The 18,794-nt window shown below is 48.1% G+C and overlaps 1 long non-coding RNA gene across 1 annotated transcript in view; it reads left to right on the top strand.

Moving 5' to 3' along the window:
• The window catches only part of LOC127490664 (uncharacterized), a 54,944-nt gene that overhangs the window by 9,302 nt on the left and 26,848 nt on the right, over positions 1 to 18,794 (top strand). Inside the window, exons 2-6 of the long non-coding RNA XR_011389677.1 lie at positions 1,464 to 1,562; positions 2,192 to 2,323; positions 3,048 to 3,130; positions 5,086 to 5,512; positions 17,737 to 18,049. This is a non-coding gene — a long non-coding RNA (uncharacterized lncRNA). The remainder of the gene's footprint in view (positions 1 to 1,463; positions 1,563 to 2,191; positions 2,324 to 3,047; positions 3,131 to 5,085; positions 5,513 to 17,736; positions 18,050 to 18,794) is intronic.

Here is an 18,794-nt window from a genome sequence, read left to right as displayed (position 1 = left end):
TCTGCGGCCAGCGCTCCGCGCTGATCCGATGGCAGGAGCCAGGTACTTATCCTGGTCTCCAATGGGGTGCAGGGCCCAAGTACTTGGGCCATCTTCCACTGCACTCCTGGCCACAGCAGAGAGCTGGCCTGGAAGAGGGGCAACCGGGACAGAATCCGGAGCCCCGACTGGGACTAGAACCTGGTGTGCCGGCACCACAAGGTGGAGGATTAGCCTAGTGAGCCGCGGCGCCGGCCTTATTTCCTACTTCTTTTGTCTTAAAATAATAATTTGACCTTTAATGTTTGCTTTAATGACCAAATACCTAATATTATTAAAATAATACCAAATATCTCTCACTCTCTGTCTCTCCCTCTGTCTCTGGAACTCAGTCATTCAAATACATACAATAAATCTTTAAAAAAAAAAATAGTACCAAATAGAGTAAATAACATCATGTCAGACTCACTATCTCTATATACCACCGGCCTATTTCAGTTTCAGGTTTCCTATGTCCTATCAAATGCTACTTGCGAAATTGGTCATGATTATTAATGAAGAAATTAGAGTCCATCAACCTAAAATACACTCTTTAAATGTCTGTAGTGTGCTAAGCGATGAGAAAGAACCATGGAAACATTGCCTATCCAGTGGAACCTAGTTAACATCAGACACGCCGGTAGATCTAGAAGACATGCAGTCAATGCCTGTGTCACACACTGGTAGGCACAAGGTGGATGTGAGGGACTGGAAATGTGGTCAAAGGAGGTTGCAGGAGTGCAGGTTAGGAAAAGGACTGATGCTCTGTGCTAGGCCGGGGGAAGATGCTGTCTCACTTCCCTAAATGTCTCCTAAATGTGCTAAACTGATTTGAATGTAAAAGACTCAATCAGTTGAAAGTCTGGGTGCTAGATAGCTTTCCATCCTTTGCACTGGGGACCAGAAACAGTGTGCAGAATGCTTTGGAGATGGAGTGGGCTGATTCAACTAATCACCACACAAACAAAACTGACTGTCTGGCCAAACGATGGAGGTAAATAAAAGCAAGACAGCACAGGTGGAAAACCAAGTGTGCCTAAGTAGGAATCCTGCTCATCACACACTTGTGGCCTCCAGAATCTCACTGAACACCTGTCGACCCCTGTTTTCTCATCCGTAAAATGCAGGGAGAGAGCTGCCTTACAGGGGTGTGGAAAGGACCACGTGTGCTAATGTAGGGGAAGTGTGACTGGCTCAGTAAATGTGCCTTTCCCTTCCTCCACAGAAATAGGCGTTAGGATCTTTCCTCCTCACTTTTGAAAGCAACCACCATTACAAAGAAAAGTCAGTGCCTGTTACAACTTGGTGTTTTCCAAATGTTCGCTGTTTCATATCGTCCTTCTCACTAACGTGTGTCTTGGCACAGAGTCAGAATTCATACAAATATTAAAAAGCGCATGTAACACATGTAGTAACTCATCTTATAACTTGATTCTATTTCACAGCTTTCTATGGAAAACACCACAGCGAACTCCAGAGAAATGAAATAATCAAGACACAGTCCCCACCACGTGTGAACCGAGAGTGTGCAAGGAAGGACCTGTGTGAGTACCTGAGACACCAACACTGCTGGTCTGGCGACTGCCCGTCAGCCAGCCTCCAGCCGGAGGAGGTGCTGTGGCTGTGAGTTTGAGCTTCATAGCCAGTTGCATCATTTTATTGATTGTTTCCTACATACCCAGGCACGGTGGGATTAGTTTGGATTGATTTTCACAGTAGAAATGTCATGGGCCAGTAAAGAGCGCAGCACCCTTTCTTCCTGGTTTGGGGAGTTCATCCCTAAGGTCTGAGGGGTGCTACCTCTGATGTGACCTTGACGCTCATGTTTGGCGTTTGTGATTGACACCTGGGAGTTGCACGCCTCTGGCATCTCTGCCCATGTGGCTATAAAGTAGACTTTTCTGGTTTGGCTCAGCTCCCATTTCACAAGGACACTTTAACCCCAAGTAAAATCACAAAGTGAGCTGTCTTGGGCGGGTCCCTGGTCCGTCCCCTGGAGGAGGGATTTGTGGCCCTTCCCTGCTGACAGAAGGAATAAATCGCTTTCAGTGGGTGCTCTCAATACAGGGAGGAAGGGGCACCTAGCTAGTGCAGGAGGTGCCAGGAGGTAATAGCTATTGTTCTTAGGTACACAGAATGTTTAAGCCTAATTTTTTTTTTTTTTTTTTGACAGGCAGAGTGGACAGTGACAGAGAGAGAGACAGAGAGAGAAAGGTCTTCCTTTGCCGTTGGTTCACCCTCCAATGGCCACCACGGCTAGCGCGCTGTGGCTGGTGCACCGCGCTGATCCGATGGCAGGAGCCAGGTACTTCTCCTGGTCTCCCATGGGGTGCAGGGCCCAAGCACTTGGGCCATCCTCCACTGTACTCCCTGGCCACAGCAGAGAGCTGGCCTGGAAGAGGGGCCACCGGGACAGAATCCAGCGCCCCGACCGGGACTAGAACCCGGTGTGCCGGCGCCGCTAGGGGGAGGATTAGCCTAGTGAGCCATGGCGCCGGCCAAGCCTAAATCTTATACGTCCCTCCACCACTTCCACATATTGAAGAGAAAAAAAAAAGTATGCTTTCTGCTTGACCACAGGGTCAACCACGGCTGCCTGCTTTGCAGAAAATGGGTGACGGGAAGGGTGCAGCCCTGTGCTTGCCACCAGCGCCTGGTGAGGTCAGAAACGCTGATGAGCGCCCTCACCACCACCCCGCCCTGGTCTCCGCCCTCGGGCTGGCCACCAGTTCCGGCCCACACTGCTCCCTCCTGCAGCCTCCGCCAGCTGGAGGAGGCCAGAGGTGTTCACTTCCCTCCAAGAGCCTGCTGGTAGATTTCTAGAATTTGGAAATAAAGTATGCAAATTGCCACCCCCTTCCCCAGCAGTGCCTTCTCTTTCACTGTGGCCTGCTACCTTACCTCCAACAGCTTTTCTTAAGGAAAACTAGTAGATCTGGAATCTAATCACTTTTATCTGACTAACTGCTGTCTAATGGCAAACAAGCATCTAATTCGCACACCGATTCTTTCTCGTTGATTTCCTTTAGGTTTGAGGGGATAGAAATAGGAAACAAAATCATTCAATAAATATAGTGGATTTCATCACAAAGTCACTGGAAACGATGAGACGGTATGTTTAATAGGCAGCAGCAGCGACAGCTCGAAGGACAGTACTTACTAAAGAGAGGGAAGAGAAATAGGAGCATAAAAGCAGACAAAATTCCGAGATGTCACAGACTAAAACAGAGTGAACCTTCTTTTCAAAAGCAGAATACACACAAGCAACTAACAGACAAGAAATAGGATTCTTTTTGCCTTAGAAATCACATGATCTGGATGATGCCAAAAATCTCTGTTAACGTAGGATTTGATTAAGGAAAATGGTATGTTATTTTCTGTGCTTTTATTTTTAACTTTTTTTATTGTATTTTATTTATTTGAAAGCCAGAGAGAGATAGACATGCATACAAACAGAGATCTCCCATCCCCCTGTCATCTGTTCAAGTACCTGTGGGAGCCAGGACTGGGCTAGGCCAAAGCTAGAAGCCAGGAATTCAGTCCAAGTCTCCCACATGGGTGGAAAGGATCCAACTACCTGAGCCATCACCTGCTGCCTCCCAAGGTACACATTAGCGGGAAGCTGGAATTGGAGTAGAACTGGGACTCACACCCAGGCACTCTAGTGCAGGATACGGCATCTCAAGTGGCCACTTCACCACTGAGTCAGATGCCTTCTCCTCCCTGTGTTGTTTTTCTGTCTTGACTCTTCTTCTATCTTACATAGTTAAAATAATTAAGTGCCAGTTTAAAGGAGGAAAGGCAATATAAAAAAACTGAAAATTACAAAACTAAAAATCAGTTCAGAATAGGAACCCAGGGAGCAGCAGTTCAGCACACTCCCAAATACCCACAGTAAACTGGAATGAACTATGCCAAAGCCAGGAGCCAGGAATTCCATTTCCCACGTAGGAGTCAAGAACCCAAGTACTTGGGCCATCACCCACTGCTGCCAGGGGCATTAACAGGCAGTTGGATGGGAAGCAGAGTAGAGGGGACTTGAACCAGCACTCTGGTGTGGGATGCAGGCATCCCAAGAAGCAGCTTAACTGCTGTGCCGCAACACCGAACCCAAGCGATGGGATTTATATGTGACAACTTTTCCCTCACTAAAATAATTTATCGGAAGTAATTGCCCAAGTGTGTATTTTTATTTTAATAACAGAAGATGAGGGAGACTAACACACTTTAGAATATTTGTATAAGTTGGATGACATTAGGGCCGGTACTGTGAAACAGTGGGTTAGTGCCCTGGCCTGAAGTGCCAGCATCCCATATGGGGGCCGGTTCGAGTCCCGGCTGCTCCACTTCTGATCCAGCTCTCTGCTATGGCCTGGGAAAGCAGTGGAAGATGGCCCAAGTCCTTGGGCCCCTGCACCCATGTGGAAGACCTGGAGGAAGCTCCTGGCTCCTGGCTTTGGATTAGTGCAGCTCCAGACGTTGCAGCCAACTGGGGAGTGAACCAACGAATGGAAGACCTCTCTCTCTCTCTCTCTCTCTCTCTCTCTCTCTGCCTCTCCTCTCTCTGTGTAACTCTGACTTTCAAATAAATAAGTTGGATGACATTAGACTGAGACCCAGATCTGTTCAGAACACCAGATGTCACCTGTAGGAGACATTTGGAACTCTGGGCTATTCGCCATTGAACTGTTTTCCTGTACCTGGGGGAATTGCTCACCCTCTGAGTCTTTTTTTTTTTTTTTTTTTTTTTGACAGGCAGAGTTAGACAGTAAGAGACAGAGAGAAAGGTCTTCCTATCCGTTGGTTCACCTCCAAATGGCTGCTACGGCCAGCGTGCTGCACCAATCCGAAGCCAGGACCCAGGTACTTATCCTGGTCTCCTATGGGGTGCAGGGCCCAAGCACTTGGGCCATCCTCCACTGCACTCCTGGACCACAGCAGAGAGCTGGACTGGAAGAGGGGCAACCGGGACAGAATTCGGCGCCCCATCTCTGAGTCTGAAGACAAGGGTCTACCCACTATGCTAAATTCTTAAAAGTCAAACACACATTTCTTTTGTGTGCTTAGGTTTGACCAGTCAGATGCACCAAGTCCAAAGTGTGACCCAGAAGCCAGTGACCCAAGGCAATGAGAGGGAAGTGAGTCCCCTCTGGTAGCAGTGCCAGGTCTCCAAAGATAATGGGGACTGCAGCACCCTCTCTGCGCAGTGTTGGTGGCAGCTATATAGAACAACGATGGCCAACCCAGACACGCTCGAAGACTACGCTGTGTAGTCTCTTCTGACCTTGGACCGCTACCCCTCCCAGGATCCTGTGAGCTCCCAGAATGTTTTTGGGAATCTCCTTTTCTGCTCAGGCCAGAATCGGCTTCTGCTGCCCATAATGAAGAATGCTCTGGAACAGCGGCTCAGAGAGAACGAAGGAGAGGGGAGCCAGGGAAGGCAGCAGTTTCTCTGACAAGCTGTGTGCTGCTCATGAAAGACGTGTGGCTGAAGGTAAGATCGGTAGGGAAAAAATACCTGCATGTTTTCCCTTAATGTAACTGGGAGATGCGTCCAGGAGGGTACATGGGGACAAGGTGGCTTGCGCTGGCCGTCGGGAAACTTACTTCTTTGTGTGGGCCAGGCCTCACACTCTTGTGCCAAATGCAGGGCTTCTATCTGAAGGCCTCTGGCCCTGGCACCCAATGCCATTTCCGCAGTCCCTGAGATCTCAAAACAGAAAAAACCTGCAGCTACACATGCTTGGGGCTTGGCCAGGAGCGGGAGAGATGGAGCCTGCCCACACACTAGGGTTTGCCTGGCCCCAATGCCTAATGGCAGCAGGAGTTGGGAGGACACCTAGGCTGAGGCTCCACTGACAGAGGATGATGATATTAAACACCCTTGTCTGCAATCAAAACAGGGTTTTTGTTTTGTTTTGATTTTTTAAATTTTATTTTATTTCAGTGGAATGGAAATACAGATACAGAGATCTTCCATTCACTGGTTCACTCTCCCAATATATAAATAAACAATTTAAAATAATTAAAAGTCAATACCATAGTATATCTCTGCTGGAAAAATCATTGATATGTATGGGTTAGGTGGGTGACTTGTATGATATATGAGTTACATTTCAACATGTTGCAGAAACCTGGGTGGGAAAACTCCCTCCATTCAAACAGGCACCAGAGACTGTAGAGGATCAAGCAGTTTATTACGCCAGCGGGCTCAGCTGGAATCATTTCCTGAGAACTGAGCAACAATCCCAAGTTTCTTACAATATTTATGGGTTCATCAGCAGTGTATCTTAGCTGTTACAGCATTGGTGGGTTTAAATTGCAGCCTACATGACTCAGGACCACACTACCAATGTTCAGTGGGCCCAGTATGTTTGTATAGGAGATCTCAGGGGCAGATTCATTAGGACAGATTTATGATGGAGTTGACAGAAGCAGAATTTAGGACGTCTTCCCTCCCTAGACAAGATAACAGGGGGCAGCTGCTTCACTAGTTAATTGCGAACAGCCACTTTTCAAGGTCTGTGTTGGGAGGAGGGGTCTGCTTCTCTTTCTTTGTTTCTGGTTGTGGCCGTATTTCCTCTACAAACAAAGCTGTTAAAACTATTTTTTACTGCCAGCGCTGTAGCACAGTGGGTTAAAGTTCCGGCCTGCAGCGCCGGCATCCCATACGGGGCCCCCATTCGAATCGGCTGCTCCATGTCTGATTCAGCTTCCTGCTAACGTGCCTGAGAAAGCATCAGAAGATGGTCCAAGTCCTTGGGTGTCTGCACCCACGTGGGAGACCTGGAAGAAGCTCTTGGCTCCTAGCTTTGGATGGGCCCAGCTCCAGCTCATTTTTTAGAATTAGAGTTGTTATTTATTTATATGAAAGTCAGAGTTACAGAGAGAGAGGGAGAGACAGAGATCTTCCATTCACTGGCTCAGTCCCCAGATAGCCACAAAAGCCAGGGCTGTGCCAGGCTGAAATCAGGAGTCTGGAACTTCATCCGGGTCTCCCACACTGGTGCAGGGTCCAAGGACTTGGGCCATCTTCTGCTGCTTTCCCAAGCCACAGCAAGGAGTTAGATTGGAAGTGAGCAGCTGGATCTGGAACCCTTGTCCATATGGGGTGCTGGCGTGGCAGGCCTTTTCTTAATCAGCTACGCCACAGGTGGTCCCTGTTAAAAAAATTCTAAGTATTTAGGATTTTCATTGTGAACATTTGTAAAGTTTTTATTCATTTATTTTTATTTGAAAGGCAGAGCGGCATAGAGACAAGATTGTCCATCTGATTATGGTGTGTAGCTAGACAGTTAAAGTTCAAGCAAGCAGAAACCATTGTCTCTCAAAATGATGTTGTCTCTTTAACTGTCAATTTGCTACACCCACCTTCCCAGGATACACTTACCAAATTCAGGAGGGCACAGGCTAAGACCCCATCAGTTTGCATACCCAATGGCCGCCGCGGTGATCCGAAGGCAGGAGCCAGGTGCTTCTCCTGGTCTCCCATAGGGTGCAGGGCCCAAGGACTTGGGCCATCCTCCACTGCACTCCCGGGCCACAGCAGAAAGCTGGCCTGGAAGAGGGGCAACCAGGACAGAATCCAGCGCCCCGACCGGGACTAGAACCTGGTGTGCCGGCGCCGCTAGGTGGAGGATTAGCCTGCTGAGCCATGGTGCCGGCCCCGTATTTGCATTTGAATATGTTTATTCCCTCTCAGCTTAATCAACTCTGTTCCTAGTTGCACATGATATCTGTCTCCACTTGGAGTTTCTGTCTTTGTGGCAGACAAGAACCTGAATCAAAAGTTAATATATAAGCCGGCGTTGTGGCTTAGCAGGTAAAATCGCCGCCTGTGACACTGGCATCCCATATGGGCACTAGTTCGTGTCCCAGATACTGCACTTCGAATCTAGCTCCCTGCTAAATCACCTGGGAAAGCAGCAGAGGATGACCCCAGTACCTGGGCCCTTACCACGCATATGGGAGACCTGGAAAAAGCCCCTGGCTTCAGCCAGGTCCAGCACTGGCTCTTGCGGCTGTCTGGGGAGTGAACCAGCAGATGGAAGATTCTCTTCCTCTCCCTCTCTGTCTTTTTCTCTCCCTCTCTAACTCTGACTCTCTAAATAAATATCTAAAAAATTAATAGATTCATTGCCCACATCACGTGCCCTGGTTTAATTTCCATACAGCAACCAGTCCTGGGGCAGGAGCCAGGAAGCCCATCCGGGTCTCTCACCTAGACCCAAGCACTTGAGCTATCACCTGCTGTCTCTCAGGGTATGCATTAGCAGGAAGCTGGATCCCCAGTGATTTCTTACTTGTGGTCTCTGTTGAGACACTGGCGCTTGGTGCTGACATTGCTGCCTTTGGGAACTGAGGGATTTCTCTTGTCTCACAAACCAGAAGTCACTTCCCTTTCATCAGGCACAGTAGAAACACAAATGCCCCAGGCTATGGTATACAGCTGGGCTTTGTCCCTGAGAAGAAAAAGAAGGAAGCGAGCAGCGAGATTCCTGGGGAGATGGACAGCACACCTAGGAACTGGCTGCACCGCCTGGCCCGCGGGAGGCTGAGAATCCTCTGGGGAAACGGAAACCACGCTGGGCTGTAATGGACTCTTCCAGGCTGTGAGGTGCACCGAGAGTGCACCGGCTCCTGGCCCACCCACAAAACCGTGGGCTGACTGATTGCAGCCCGGGGGGCCTGGGCTGTCTCTGACTGGCCCCGCAGCGCCTCCGTTCTACACAGGTGCCTGGATTTGTCCTGGATGTTCCTCCTCCTCTGCCATTCCTCCTGCTGCTGCTGAACCTGGGCGTCCTAATCCCACTCCTCCCAGGTTCAGCCCAATCTGGCTCCTCCCCCCTTTCTGATTGATCTCCCGACTGGAGAGTCCCCTTCAACGCAAATCAATTTTGAGAAGGCAGTTGCAGAAGCAGTTCTCAGGTTGTTGTTGTGTGTGTGTGTGTGTGTGTGTGTGTGTTTTAATATTAGTCGTATTTATCTGTAAGAGCAATGAAGACAGAGAGAGCTTCCATCTGCTGGACAAATGCATGTGACAGCCAGGGCAGTGCCAGTCTGAAGTCAGGAACCCCATCTGGGGATCCCACATGCATGGTAGGGACCCAAGTACTTGAGCTGTCTGTCACCTGATGGTGTTAGCTATCCTAGTGTGTGCTTTAGTGGAAAGCTGAAATCAGGAGAGGGGGAGGGAATTGAACCAGGTATTCTTACATGGGGTATGGGCATCCCAGTAGCATCTTAACTGCTTTATCAGATGCACCCCCATTTTTATCTTTTATACTGTATTTTCACTATTTTTTCTATGTTTAGATATACAAATACTCACCGTTGTGTTTTAGTTGCCTGTGGTATGCACTGGCATAACCTGCTGCCCAAGTGTGTAGCCCAGTGGCAGTAGGTGAGGCCTTATAGCCTAGGTGTGTAGTATGCTGTTAAGTGCAGACTGTGATGTTTGCACAGCAAAATCACCTACAAATGGCTCAGAAGCTGTCCCAAGGTTCAGTAACCCAAGAGCGGGTTTGGTTCCCTCAGCACTGGCATTCCAGGCAGCCTGCATCCTGAGTTTAAGTCCCAGCTCCACTTCCACTTCCAGCTTCCTGTTAAGGTGTGCCCAAGGAGGCAGCAGGTGATAGTTCAGGTTCCAGGGTCCTTGCCTCCCAGATGAAGGAAAGATCTCTCTCTGTCTTGCAGATAACTAAAAGAAATCAGGCCTATAAGGGTTGTTACCTTGCTTCCTGGGGAACCGGGGAAGTGGGGGCTGTTCCTACAAGCCACAGGCTCCTAGACTGCCTCTCCTGGGAGTACAGATGGAGCAAAAGTGCAGCTTGCCTGTTGCTTTGGTACCCAGGTTTCTGAGACTTCAGCCTGGCGGTTAAGATGTAAACTTCATTTGGGAAAAGTAAGATGATTTAAGGATCATGGGGTTGATTTCATTAGACCGCCCCTCCCCTTCCTCCCCACACATACTCTTGGAGTTGTGCTTCCTTTCAGAGGTGTAAACTGAGTGAATAATATGTTTCCACGATTGTGGGCTGGGGTTGACAGAAGGAGTGACATAGGCAAGTATCCTGTTCCTAGGGTTTTTACTTTTTTAGAGAGCTGTTTTAACAAATCCCAGCTGATGAGGCGATAAGGGTATAAACGGTTGAAGATATGACGTCTTCATTGGCTCACCTAGCCTGTTACATGGTTCAGTCTTGAATGAGGCCTTCTCTTTCTCTCATGGATCTGTCAGTGAGAGCGAGTGAGCGAGCAAGCGCGCAACATTTTCCATCTACTGGTTCACTCCCCAGATGGCTGCACCCATCTGAAGCTACGAACCAGGAGCTTCATCCGGGTTTCCCACATGGGTGCAGGGGCCTAGGCACTTGGGCGATCTTCTGCTGTCTTCCCAGGCTCCTGAGCAGAGAGCTGGATCAGAAGTGGAGCAGTCAGGACTCAAACCAGTGCCCGTATGGGTTGCTGGCATTGTAGGCAGCTGCATAACCCACTGCGCCACAGCACTGGACCCAAGAAATATTTCTGTACTCTTTAGAAATGAAGATAATTTGCTAGCCAGACAGGAAGCTAATCTTTGTATACTTGGCCCATGTTTCAGATTTTTCAGACAACAACAGACACTGAGGAAGGAGAGATTAAAGCTACTCCCTCCTGGTAGCGAAGAGGCCGACTCTGAGATCACCACAGGCAGCCTGAGATATTCTGGGTTTCTTTCTTTCTCAAGATTTATTTATTTATTTCACAGTCAGAGTTACAGAGAGAAGATGAGGGTAGAGAGAAGTCAGTCTTCCATCTGCTGGTTCACTCCCCAGTTGGCTTCAATGGCCAGAGCTTTGCCTATCTGAAGCCAGGAGCCAGTAGCTTCTTCCAGGTCTCCCACACGGGTGCAGGGGCCCAAGGACTTGGGCCATCTTCTGTTGCTTTCCCAGGCCATAGCGGAGAGCTGGGTTTGAAGAGGAGCAGCTGGGACTCTAACCTGCACCCATATGGGATGCTGGAACTGCAGGCCATGGCTTTACCTGCTAAGCCATAGTGCCGGCCCCTATTCTGGATTTCTATGCAAGCATTTCTACAGTCTCTCCACCTCAAGTGTTGCATTAGCTATATCGTATCCCCTATATCCTACAGCTATTGGGAATGGGCTTAAGACATTTGTGAGAGAAAAAAGTAGGACTTGGAACACAGACAAGCTACTGAAATAGTGACTTCAACAGCTATGTTTACATGTTCATAGTATATGTTAATTATGGTTTTCCAGCTACATATTTAAAAGACTGTAGATAGCATAATTTTTGGATGTGAAGATCAGTGATATCAGAATATTCAAATGTGCCTACACACATACACACATTCCAGACTAGAAAACAATTAATATCCATGGTACAGAATATGATACATTTTGAGATCCTTTTTTAAAAAAAGTAAATGCTAAGGACTGGCATTCAGTGCACCTGTTAAGCTGTCTTTTGTGACACTGGTATCCTGTATCAGAGGGCTCTGATTCTGATCTATCCAGGTCCTGCTTTGTGCCTAGGAATGCTCATAGGATACCCCAAGTTCTTGGGCCCCTGCCACCACATGGGAGACCCAGATGGAATTCCTGGCTCCTAGCTTCAAGTCGGCCCAGTCCTGGCTGTTGTGGGCATTTGGGGAGTGAAACAGTGGATGGAAGATCTCTCTTTTTCTCTGTCTCCCTCTCTTTCTGTTGCTCTGCCTTTTAAATAAATCAATTTTTTTTAAACATTTAAATTCTTTTTAAAAAGCTAATCAGATAAGAAACCTGTCCTGGATTGTATGTGCATAGTAACTACAAGTTGTTTGCATCGTACATATCCTGCTCTGTGTACAGAGATGTATATGACTCACCCTATAGCTTCCATTGGTCACATACCTGACTGATATCACTGCTCTAGGTCTTAATTTTTTTTTTTTTAAGTCTTGAAATTAGAAGGTTGGGAACGAACACATCATTGCCATGTGTTGATCACTCAGCTGTGCAAGATAACCAAAACTCACCTTTAGCCACTGTTAAGATTTGGATAATAGTTGGGAAAGTTTGGAAGTTCCCCAGAAGCTAGTGTATTGGAAGGCTTGGTACCCAGAGGTTCATGTTAGTGGTTAATGGATTAAGGCTAATGATTAATAATTTAACATGGAGACTTGTTCTGATTATGCCATCTGGGAGCTGGGCCCACTTGGAGGTCATTAGGTCGTTGGAAGCTCACCCTTGGAAGTCTGTTCTTAGGGGAGGGTTTTTATATGGGCTGAGTTCAGCCCAGCTTTTCTTCCTTCATTTCCTGGCTTACCAAGTTCTCCTCCCTGCACACAAATTCCCCCCTCATCAGATGCCAGACCAATGGGGCCGCGCCATCTTGGGCTGTAAACCTCCCATACTGTAAGCTGGACTAAGCCATCTCCAATCCTGAAGATGTGATAGACCATGTGCTGCCCCCTGTCTGACAACTTCCCAGGGTGCCCACAGAGATGGGTGCTTCCCAGGCCAGTTTGTGCTGGGTGGCTCAGCCCTATCCATCATCAGGGCTCTCTGGTCCAGAGGGTCCTGTCTGCTTGTGCCTCACCTTCTTTCTGAAGTATGAAAACTCCAAAGGGCCACAGTTAATGTGTTTAGAATTATTTGAAGATAAGTTAGTGCAGTGTACTAAAAAATATTTTAATTTGTACAACATGAAGTCTATTAATGTAAATGTTCTTCTTTTGTTTTTGTGAGAGGCAAAGACAAATAGAAAGATAGAGAGAGCTCCCCTTGGCTGGTTCACTCCGCAAATGCCCAAAATAGCCAGGAACTCAGCCCAGGTCTCACATGTGGTAGCAGGAAACCAAATGCTGGGGGCATCACTGCTGCGTCCAAGGGGCTGTCCTGGCAGAAGGTGGAATCCAGAACCAAGGCTGGGAATCAGACTCGGGCAGTCTGATGTGGGAGGTGGTGTCTTTGTAGAAAGGTTTTGGTATTTACTTACTTACTTACTTACTAGAAAGGCAGAGCAACAGAGACAACAAGAGCCAGAGATCTTCCAAATGCTTGTTACTCCCCAGCAGACAAGGCTGGACCAGCCTAAAGCCAGGAGCAAGAACTCCATCTGTGTCTCCCTGATGGGTAGCAGGAATCCAAGCACTTGGGCCATCATCCACTGCCTCCCAGGTACGTTAGCAGGAAGTTGAATCAGAAGTGGAGCCAGCGTGCTGGTGCGTGGCACAGCAGGTTAAGCCATGATCTTCAGCACCAGCATCCCATATGGCCAATGGTTGGAGTTCCGTCTATTTCACTTGTGATCCAGCTTTCTGCTAATGTGCCTAGGAGAGCAGTGGAGGATGTCCCAAGTGCTTGGGCCCCTGTACCCACATAGGAGATTGGGAGGACTAGCCCTGGCTGTAGTGACCATTTGGGGAGTGAAGCAGCGGATGGAAGATCTCTCGTCTGTCTCTCTCTCTCTCTCTCTGTCTTTCCTTCTCTCTCTGTAACTTTGACTTTTCATAAATGAATACATCTTTAAAAAAAAATAGTAGAGCCAGGGCTGGATTGCAGGAATTCCTATATGGGACATTGGTATCCCAAGCGGCTTGACCCACTGCACCACAATGCCTGCTTTTTTTTTTTTTTTTTTTTTGACAGAGTGGACAGTGAGAGAGAGAGAGAGAGAGAGAGAGAAAGGTCTTCATTTGCTGTTGGTTCACCCTCCAATGGCCGCTGCGGCCGGCACGCTGCGCCAATCCAAAGCCAGGAGCCAGGTACTTCTCCTGGTCTCCCATGGGGTGCAGGGCCCAAGCACTTGGGCCATCCTCCACTGCACTCCCTGGCCACAGCAGAGAGCTGGCCTGGAAGAGGGGCCACTGGGACAGAATCCGGCACCCCGACCGGGACTAGAACCCGGTATGCCAGTGCTGCAAGGCGGAGGATTAGCCTAGTGAGCCGTGGTGCCAGCCCAATGCCTGCTCTTTAACTGGCATCTTAACCCCTTTTGTTTTTAGTTTTTTTTTTTTTTTTTTTTGAATAAAAAACTGTTACTTCATTTCAGAATTCTAGCAAGACGTAGAAACCTGTCTGTAAAACATCACTGAGGTCAAATGAGAGTTTTCCTCTTTGGTCAAGCTTCAGATGTGAATGCTCTTGGTGACCCACTCTGGAAGTAAAAGTCCTAAGTCATTATATATATGACAGTGATTTAAAAAAAAAAGTGAAATGGAAACAGCAGGAAGTAGAGCAGAGCTGTTAGCAATGCACACAGTCACAGCTGCACCACAGAGAGTGCAGGATCCTGTTCTGCCACATCCGCTGGGCAGGCCTGCATTGTTTCAGAGACGTAGTAAGCTCTGGAAGAAGTTAATAGGTGCTTATTGTGTAGTGTGGGGGTGGGTGGCATCATTAAGTTCATAGTCTCTAATTCTTCTCAAGTTCAGGTCGAAGTAATCATTTTGGTTTTGTTTAATATTCAGGGTGTGTTTCAATTAAACTGAAGTCACAGTGAGCACCTCTCATTTCTTCTTCAGGATCTCTATCGTGAAACTTAATTGTATGGTTTTGTCCCTCTTAACCAACCCCCCTCCCCCTGGAAGCAGCAGTACTGGTACTGGCTGAACCTGAAAATCTCCATCCAGGACACAAGTGGTGTCATGGGATTTGTCTGATCTCCTATGTGTCCCAAAATAAGTAGCCTGACACTGATGGCACATTGAGTAAGATGTGGCATGTGACATGGAAAGGAATTTTTACCTGTATCCACGTAGAAGACCTTTCATTGGTTTCACCTGCCTCCACCAGCTGCCACTTGGACTCATGTATCCCGTTTGGGAAGGTGAGTCTGAGCCCTGGCCGCTCTGCTTCCGATCCAACTGCTGCTAGCGCATCCCGGGAGGCAGCAGATGATGACTTGAGTGTTTGGGTTTTTGCCTCGCATGCAGAATACCCAGATGGAATTCAGGGCTCCTGGCTTTTGCCTGGCAGAGTCCTGGCTGTTGTGGACATCTGAGGCATGAATGGGCAGTTGGTAAATCTCTCTCCTTCTCTCTCTTTGCTGCCTATGTAGGTGAAGCAGTTTTTTAAAAATGAGAGTTTCAAGTATCTCTTAGAAACCTACTGTTAGCGGATAAGCCCTGTGGACAAGCCGTGAGGCTGTGAGGACTGGGTCAGGTGGGGAACTGGAGATTACTCCCTGTTAGCTCCATGTGTGATCAAGCTATCCAAGAGAGCACCATCCAGGGAGGTGTGTCCAGAGTTATTGGCATAGGCTGGTGGAGGTAGGTATTAGAACGGAGTCAGACAGCCAGCAAAGATAAGAATAAGGAATGTGCAATTAGGGCAGAGGGGAAAAGTCACTCCTGAATCTACTTCAGAGGCTTCTGTGATTTCCTAAATCCAAGCCTTACATTCTACTGACAGCGTGGAATGTTTCAGGATGCGACACACAGGAGGGAAAAAGGTTTTCAAGACAGTTCAGGTCAATATCAGGAAACGTGGGATAGACCTGAGCAGAGACACATGGCTCAGATAGATAAGCCAAAAAAAGAATTAGATTCAATTATTCGGGAGAGCCAATTGAATCAGTCTTTTTTTTTTTTTTTTTTTTTTTCACAGACAGAGTGGACAGTGAGAGAGAGACAGGGAGAAAGGTCTTCCTTTACCGTTGGTTCACCCTCCAATGGCCGCTGCGGCCGGCATGCTGCGCCGATCCGAAGCCAGGAGCCAGGTGCTTTTCCTGGTCCTTCATGCAGGTACAGGGCCCAAGCACTTGGGCCATCCTCCACTGCACTCCCTGGCCATAACAGAGAGCTGGACTGGAAGAGGGGCAACCAAGACAGAATCCGGCGCCCCAACTGGGACTAGAACCCGGGGTGCCGGCACCGCAGGTGGAGGATTAGACTATTGAGCCATGGCGTCGCCCCTCCCCCCTTTTTAAAAAAATATTTTATTTATTCTTTGTTTTTAAAAAAATATTTATTTATTTATTTATTTATTTAAAAGTCAGAGTTACACAGAGAGAGGAGAGACAGAGAAAGAGAGAGGTCTTCCATCTGATGGTTTTACTCTCCAATTGGCTGCAACGGCCGGAGCTGTGCTGATCCGAAGCCAGGAGCTTCTTCTGGGTCTCCCATGCAGGTGCTAGGGCCCAAGGACTTGGGCTATCCTCTACCACTTTACCAGGCCATGGCAGATAGCTGGATTGTAAGTGGAGCAGCCGGGTCTCGAACTGGCGCCCATATGGGATGCCAGCGCTTCAGGCCATAGTGCCAGCCCCCAATTTTATTTATTTATGTGAGAGGTGGAGTCACAGATGGAGAGAGGGAGAGACAGAGGAGTCTTTCATCTACTGATTCACTCCCTAAATGGCTACAATGTCCAAAACTGGGCCAATCTGAAGCCAGGAACCAGGAGTTTCTTCCAGGTCTCCCACGTGGGTGCAAGGGCCCAAGAACTCGGGCCATCTGCTGCTGCTTTCCCAGGCCATAGCAGAGAGCTGGATTGGACAAGGAGTAGCTGGGCCACGAACCACTGCCCATTAGGGATACCAGCACTGCAGGCAGAGGCTTAGCCTACTACCTCATAGCGCCAGCCCCAAATCAGTAACTTCTAAAAGTTTCAGTTAATGGTGTTTACACAACTGAAAACTATTGAGCTCAACTCGACAGCTGCTGTTCAGGATTAAAGCAGTGGAGATGGGGCCAGTGCTGTAGTGCTGTGGATTAAAGCCCTGGCCTTCTGCGCCTATGGGCACCAGTTCTAGTCCCAGCTGCTCCTCTTCTGATCCAGTTCTCTGCTATGGTCTGGGAAAGATGCTATGGTCTGGAAGATGGCCCAAGTCCTTGGGCCCCTGCACCCACGTGGGAGACCTGGAAGAAGCTCTTGGCTCCTGGCTCCTGGCTTCAGATCAGCGTAGCTCCAGCCGTTGTGGCCATCTGGGGAGCGAACCAGCAGATGGAAGACACCCTCCCCCCCCGCCTCTCCTTCTCTCTCTGTGTAACTTTGACTTTCAAGTAAATAAATAAATCTTTTTTTTTAAAAAAAAAGCAGTGGATATACTTCATATCTACATTTAAGCGATAACTAATATATTGATTGTATCCTTAAAAATACTTTTTAAACATTTATTTATTTATTTGAAATGTAGACTGACAAACAGAGAGGGAGAGGCAGACTGAGAGAGGTTCTCTTCCCAAAAGCCCACAACAGCTGGTGATAGGCGAAGCTGAAACCAGGAGCCAGGAACTCCATCTGGGTTTGCCACATGTGGGCAGGAACCCAGGTACTTGGGCCATCTTCTGCCGACTCCCGGGCAAACTAGCAGAAAACTGGATCAGAAGCATGGAGCAGCAGGGACTTAACCAAGGCATTTTGCTATGCCATGCAGGGACCCCACGTGGTGGCTAAACATACTGTGCCGCAATACCCACCTCCTTAAAAATATTTTATCCTGCCTTGTGATCATCCTTGATGGTATATAACTTTCTTAAATTTCAAAAAAAATCAGCTAATTTTTGTTTTGTGAAAGTACACACCTGTATAAAACTATGTAGGCAGGATGTCTTGGTTGTTATAGTTTGCATTCCCAAAGGTCCCCACACCCAAAAGGGAGTGCCTGCTGCACCATTCAGTGGGTACCTGGTAAATGCGCAAAGAGAAGGTCTCCAGCATCCTCAGGGCATGACAAACCCTCCCAGGGACATGTCCGCGCTGATCGCTTTGACACTTTGCTTTGGCAGATTGGAACTTGTGTGTTTCCAGCAGGAGCAATATGACTCAACCGCTTAAAGGGAGGCCAGAAGATTTCCAAAACTGAAACAAAAAGTCTCATCTGCAGAAACAGATCTACAGGATAATCTTTTGTTCTGAAACAGAAGAGGGATGTCTTCAGAGAGCCATGCGGGTGTGGCATTCACAGCAAGATCCCTCAGATACAGCCAGTAGTGTGTCATCTGCCCCAGGGAAGGATCGGGCCTGAGTGCAAATACCAGGCTGTGCCGTGTGGACGCTGGACAGTCCTGACATCCAGTGAACGCTCTGGAAGGATATTAGGTGGGTTTCACACTTCTAAGCATCTGGAAGCCTTTTAGCTATTTGATCAACTCCACTTAGGTGGGATGTTTAATGGAATCACCCAAAGCGAACCCAGCAACAAAACAGGCAGGTTAAGGTGCTGAGCTAGCAGTAGTACCAACTCATCACAGCCCTTCAGAAATAGGTTATTGATTCTAAACTCCAAAGACACAGTCTTTTCTGTTCCAGGAATGCCTGGAATTTCCAGAAAGGATGAGCGAACTGCATCTGGAATACATTAAAATCACAGTTGTACACATTGTTTCCAAGGGTGTATGTTATGAGCTGTATCTTTCTCAGACTCCCATCCAAAAGACACTTACATTTGCAGGTCAAATCAGTTTGCCTTGAGGAGAAAAAAATTGATGAACTAGCCAGGGAACCTAATTGCTCTCTGCTTAACAAAACCAGTTTTTGAAAATGTTAAGAGAAACACAGTGAAAACTGCAACCGTGAAGAGAATCTGGTCCTGCCGTGGGAATGAACGGGAGTTCCAGAGCTCACCCTTCCCTGGATTTCTATCCCATCAGGGTGCTACCTCAGAGTGCTGTGCTCGGCACCGCAGGGGCGGGAATCTCGGCGGCCATAAACATGGCAGAAACACACGTGTCAGCCAGCCTCAGCCTGGAGCCAAGACAACACAGTAATCCACTTGGACAGCCGAGCGGGTGAGACGGGGTCAGACGTACACAGCACACCCACCACCTGGCAAGCCCAGGCACGG

The sequence above is a fragment of the Oryctolagus cuniculus genome, chromosome 6, assembly GCF_964237555.1.
Source record: "Oryctolagus cuniculus chromosome 6, mOryCun1.1, whole genome shotgun sequence".
Classification (NCBI taxonomy): Eukaryota; Metazoa; Chordata; class Mammalia; order Lagomorpha; family Leporidae; genus Oryctolagus; species Oryctolagus cuniculus.
This window is presented reverse-complemented; position numbering and strand designations above follow the sequence as displayed.